Raw genomic sequence first — 6,390 nt, 5'->3', positions numbered from 1 at the left:
TCCATCTATTCATCATTGCTTCTTCCATATCGCTGCATAGAATTGCAGGCCTCAGCTTTGAAGAAAGGATACCCACAAGAATTGAAAAATTGCTGCCGGAAATGGATGATTTGAACTGATTTTGGGGGGAGTTGGGGATTGGAAAGGGATCAAGACCTGTCACTGGCAACATTAACTTGACAATTAATTCGACATATACTGACACTTACCCAACTCGGAAGAATTTCCAAAATTTTTCGGGCACGACATTGGATAGATTATTAACGAAGACCGTGACGGAGATGGAGGGGCCCATTTTGCCACGTAGAGGTGGTCAACCTACCTGCAGCTGAGATAAGCTTGACATTATAAATGGAGAAGAGTATTCAGTTAAATGCATTGTTGTTCTTGTTCCTTATTTTATGTGGTAAATGCAAGAAAACCTACATTGAAGGCGATTCAATTTCAATATGTATGCATAGAAATAGTCAAGGACTACTCTGGCTGTTATCAGTTGAAACGAAAACTTGTACCCTATTAGCTCAAACCATTGATTTGGTGCACCAATTCAATAATGAAGACACTTCTAATTTTGAAATGAATGATTGGGTGCCTAGATCCGATAATGTACTATGTGTAGATGAGTTTGGAGTTAAAGGAGATGAAGAGAATGGAGACACCAAGGTGATTTTGCATTTCCCACTAATTCTAAGGCATTCTAATCCATTATTTGATGTTTGTTTGATGTGAGGGTTTACTAGTATTAGCTTTGACTGACTGGAATGTGCAGTGGGTAACTTGCTGTCTTTTGGTTACTGATCCATATATATGTTTGTGTAAAGGAGGATTTCGTTTTGGGTATGCGTATTTTATATTGTCACTCATATATTTAGGAGACCCAAATAATAGAAATAAAGCCCATAAAATTTTCAGCATAAATAGTTGATGGCTTCATAAATTTGATCTGTAGTATAATATTTTCCTTTGGGCATTATGGATGGATTTGCTCTGGAGCACTTAGCTCCAGAATACTAGTGAATTATGATGATTGGTTTGTTTCAGGAATTTAAGAATGCATGGAGAAAGGCTTGTTCATCGGCTCTTGCAGTTTTCCTTATGCCCCATGGAAAGAGGTATCTTGTGAAGCCCATCAAATTCTCCGGTCCCTGCAAATCCGCCTTGACTATGCAGGTACCATCTTTTATTGTAGAGATTACTTAGATGGGATTTCAATTTTGATATGTGTCAAATTCATATTGTTTTCCTATGCAATTTGGCTTCTCTAGGTGTCTGGAACAATCATTGCCCCTGCAGATCCCAGGGTTTGGTATGGATCAAACAAAAGGCAATGGCTTCATTTTAAGGAAGTAGATGACATGACAGTAGATGGGGGAGGGACATTTTATGGTAGTGGAGAGCAACGGTGGGCATAATATTGCAAAAGCAAGAAAACAAACGTAAACGAAGAAACTCTCATCTTCATTAAATCTCTTTTGCATTAATCCCTAATTTTGGCCTTCCTTTTGGCCCTCTCATTTCTAGCTTAATTTGTGGCAGAAAGAGTAAAGAAAAATCTAAGCTAGTTTGCATTGAATATATAAGTTCATGACAAACTTTTTTCTTCTCTGTTGCATCCATGTTAATCAGCTCCAACTGTATGTACCTCCTCTGCCCCTTTTTCCTTTCAAAGCTCAACCCACAAGAGAAAAAGAATTTTGATGTCTTCTAAATTTGTAATAAAAGAAAACCAACTGCGATGCAATGTGCTTATGAAATTACAATGTTGTGTGGTAGTCTGAATGGACTTAGACTATAGAAAGTTTGATTCTTTCAGGAAATCAGATTCAAATTATGCAACAATCTAAGAATGATGAACCTAATTGTAGAGAATAGTCAACAAATGCATATAAAATTTAGAAAATGTGTTGGGTAGAAGCAACCCATCTCAAGGTTCTTGCACCTCGTCATAGTTCTAATACAAATGGCATTCATGTCAGTGCTTCCAAAGATGTGGTGATTAGGAATACCATTATTAGAACATGTATCTCGACAAGGCCATTTACTTCTATTTCCTTAGCTCTGCGTAGGATTCAAAATTCATTCTTTGTGTTGATATTTAAATATTAGGGTCTTCCAATTCCATTGGAACAGGAACACTAACTTGACTAGTATGTTTTGTTCTAAAGTTGGACCTTGATCTTGCAAGAGAAATTTGTCTCAGTGGTTGCATATAGGTCTCAATAGTTTCTTACCATGACTCAATAATTTGTCTTTGGAGCTCTGAAGATTGTTTAAATTCTAATGCAGGGGATGATTGTATTTCCATTGTAAGCAATTCATTTAACATTTGTATTGAAAACATCACTTGCGAACCAAGTCATGGAATCAGGTAATCTGAACTAAGTAGATAAAATTATCAGAATCTATAATTTCATTGAAAAATCCTATAATTACATGGGCAACCCTTCATATCAGTAGTATTGGAAGCCTAGGTGAGGGTAGCGGAAAGGCCTAGGTGGTTGGTGTGATGGTACATGGTGCCTTTCTCCAGAATACAACAAATGGGCTCAGAATCAAGACTTGGAAAGTATGTTTTATGTCTGTTCATTCTTTCCTCTGGAGACTAGTAATTCATCATTCTGAGCCACCACAAAGTGCAGAGAGTCACAAGAGAGCTATTGGATAATCATAGTTTCTTAGAGAATAGATGATGATAAACCATAAAAAATAACTAGTCTTTGTATGAAAATAACTAGTATTTTAAGGATTCATTACCAAGAGTTTAATGTTTAGGGATCACTCAAATCCTAAATATTAAAGATTGAAAATTTATAATGTAGTTTAAATTAACTTAAAAAATTGGCGTTGCTCCTAAAGACATTTTGAAATAGAAGCGACACACTATGATGAATCCATTTTTGCTAACCTAAACTTGCATGCTCAACGTATGAGCCCTAGAAAAAAATCCACATAACTTATAGCCCCTTCAAATGGTAAAGTTCATTTAGCTCACCAAATTAAAAACCATGTACAAGGTGCTCCAACAAGGATTCATGGCTATACATAATTTATGAAATAAGTAATAATTGGCATAATTATATACATAATCATATAAGTAAATGTAGTTAATATTTGTGGATTGTTATTATTTTTTCTTTTTTATACACCTATGTATTTATAGGCTGCATTTCTTATTTCATGCAATGTCATGATTGTATTAAGTAAACATGAAAAGGTAAAACTAGATTTAGAGATGTAAGGTAACTAATATTTGAAATTCTATTCCTTGATATAAAAGAGACGATGAGAATATGATAAATTCTTTCATTTATGACCATAAAATAAATATTTTGATTAAAAAAAGATTAATTTGTCATTGTTCAATTGGGGGATGTCTATCGGCATAACTAGAAATAACCACACAAGTAACATGGTTGATATATGCTAACTAGCACCATTAGTGTTCTAAGGGTTGAAAATGGTGTCAATATGCATATATCAACCACTTTTACTTATGTGGTTGATTCTAGGTAATGATTGATGTGTGGGAAGGGTTAATAGACCATGGTTGACTGTCGTTAACCTTGGTTAAATATGGTTGACTATTGTTGACTATGTTTGCCGAGGGTAGAATATGGTTTGACTATTGTCAACTATGGATGACTGTGATTGAATATGGTTGAAGAGAGTTTATTACGATTGACCATGGTTATATATGGTTGACTATGGTTGATGAGGATTTGATCATAATTGACTACTTGCACAAAGTTACTTATGGTTGACTATGTGTTACAGGGAAAAGTGTCTATTTAGAACTGCTCTATCCCACTAAGGTGTGACAACTGCCTTAGAAACAAATAGAGAAAAGCTACTTTTGTTCTTCCTTTATGAATTATAGATAGAGAGGAACAGAAAGACCAACCTCTGTCTTGCGCCAATCTCCTGATTTGATCCCTCTCTTCTTTGATAGTCCTCAGCTACCTGCTCCCTTGCACGCCCAGCTTCACAAAGTACCTGTAAGATCACAGAAGCATAGCACTATACAAAGACATGGATCTATAATCATAAACAATCTAGGGTCAGATGTAAATTGACCATACAAATGTAACAAGCATCAATGACACAAAAGCATGGAGGAAAACTCAAATAGCTTTTATTGATAAACAAGAAAAGATCCAAGAGGAGTTACAACCGGTTGTTCTGACCCAGCATCAACCTCCCAGCAAAGAAGCCCCTCTTCACCTCAAACAAAGCTTAGATCACCCAACAATCTGATGTTTTTCTCAGGAAACCAGCAGCAATTCCTTACAATATTCAAAATTCCAGCCTCCGGATCTCTGGGATGAGGGACCCATATATAGATATCTGTAAGGGGGATGAGTTAGCTTGTGATTTGATTAGTGTCTTCTCTCTGATAGTTCTTACTTCCACTTGGAGACTGAGGGCCTCTTACTCATCCTTGGTCGAATTCAGTGAGGCAAGTGTCACAGGAGAAGATTCTGGAAGCTTCCATTGCTTCTCCACCTCGCGGAACGACACTGCCATTTGTCATTTCTCGCCCATCGCACCCCACAGAAGGGAATTTTAAAATGAAATGCACCCTCACAGTGTATTTGGGTGAGATGCAACGCACTTAGCCAGTGGAGCAGCTGCAATGATCATGTTTTGACCAATTCTGAGCAGTTTCTCATGGAGAACTTCTGGGAGAAGCTCTAATCTATTGACCTTGTTTCTTTATGAGTTAGAACAACACTTTTAGGGACTTAGGAGCCCTTGGTTTATGGACATTTCATGCTTGGGGTTGTAGGGCCCAAAAATGTCTATAACAGTTGCCCCCTAAAGTATGAGGCCGTTAATCTTTTGGTGTCAGGTGAAATGCTTTATTATGAGGATCTGAAGTTCTTTCAATGCTGGGAGGAGACCTGTAATAAGATACAGTACAATACATTATCTTCATACTATTTTCATGATCTAGCTGAGTTGGGCATTCCCATGCTCAGCTTTATAAATTCATTTTCATGTACATAGGACAGACAATCATCTGAGTGTAGATTGATGATTCTGATAGAGCCATCATCCTTTTGAGTGGATGACTATCTACGTAGCAATGATGTATATTTAATGTCTTTATTTCCCTGAATATATATCGCAGCCTGGATGGATGAAACTAGATCCGGGGTCTTCAATCTCGTCCGATCTTCACTCGAAGTACAAGTCGATCCATGTGAGAAATGTTCTGAAAATCGAACATGGAAAGACATTGCTTGATTACCAGTCAATGATGTAAACTGTTAACAAGCGCAAGAGGAATCACCGATAATGATAATGACCCTCAAGGTACTGCAGTACATTTCACGTGGTGTGAATAAAGGACTTGGCGTCGAACACCAAGCAAAATCTTTCGGTCGAAGGCCATTGATGTAAACCTGTCGCCAGAAGTGAGAAACTTGCCATTGAGGCATGCAAGCTTCAAAGTACTGAATGGGGTGTTCCTAGATCAACTTCTTGGATAATGAGCTGATGTCGACAAGAAGTGATCTGTCACAGGAGGGCCTTAATGAATCCCACATCAATGACACGGAACGGAGCAAATTATTTTAATGGAGGTGAAAATGATATGGTGATATAAGGTTCAGGGTGGCGGTCATGAAAGAATGGAGTATAATGTATGGTAGTGGGTGAGACACAGGTGAATTCTCTGAATGACTTCTCTTGAACATATCGGCGACACTGATGTGATGGATTGGTAGCATTAACCCCAAATTTGGATGGTATGGCGTGACCATGGTGATGTGACCGGTGAATGAAACAACCCAACTCGACTCGAACACGGAGTGGAAGTGTCATGTTCAAGAGCAACTTGCTACCAACAAAGTTTCTTTAAGTTTTCTTCCCAATTTTCCCTGGTCATTGCTGACCAGTACCTCTTTATTTTTGTCAAGCTTGAGGAGGATAACATATGCTTGTTCTATAATTTGCCCTTCGGTAAAACCCATCGCTATGTTTTAACGAGCCTAGCGATAGTGAAACTCGTTCTCGTCTATAAAAAAGTTTGTCGCTATTAATCTTTTTAACGAGTTTAACGACAAATATGACTTGGTCCTTTTCAATTTTAGAGAGTCTGAAAAGGGACGTAAAGGTAACTCCAAAATTCCCTTTTCATCATCTAATCCCTTAAGTCCGAAAAAGTATAAAACAATACAGAAGGGATGAATTTTCGATACTTTTAACGAGCCGAACAAAACAAGCGCTCGATCTTTTTGTGTAATAATCCCTCAAGTCCAAAAAGATTAAAATATAGAGGAGGGATAGCACTTCCTGTCCCTTTAACAAGCTGGAGAGGCCAATGGCTCGACAATCTTTTCATATTTTACGAGTCAGTTGAAAAGAGCTTAAAGGAGACTCGTCTTT

At 37.5% G+C, this 6,390-nt stretch overlaps 1 pseudogene; it reads left to right on the top strand.

Annotated features, from left to right (window-relative positions):
- Positions 1-351: 351 nt before the first annotated feature.
- Positions 352-6,390, top strand: part of LOC149158180 (putative polygalacturonase At1g80170) — a 32,252-nt pseudogene continuing 26,213 nt past the window's right edge.

This window comes from Pinus tabuliformis, chromosome 5_2, assembly GCF_031772625.1.
Source record: "Pinus tabuliformis cultivar Carrire ecotype Pingquan chromosome 5_2, CPIR1, whole genome shotgun sequence".
In the NCBI taxonomy this organism is placed as follows: domain Eukaryota; kingdom Viridiplantae; phylum Streptophyta; class Pinopsida; order Pinales; family Pinaceae; genus Pinus; species Pinus tabuliformis.
Note: the sequence above shows the minus strand (reverse complement) of the source record. Positions and strands in the feature narration are given on the sequence as shown.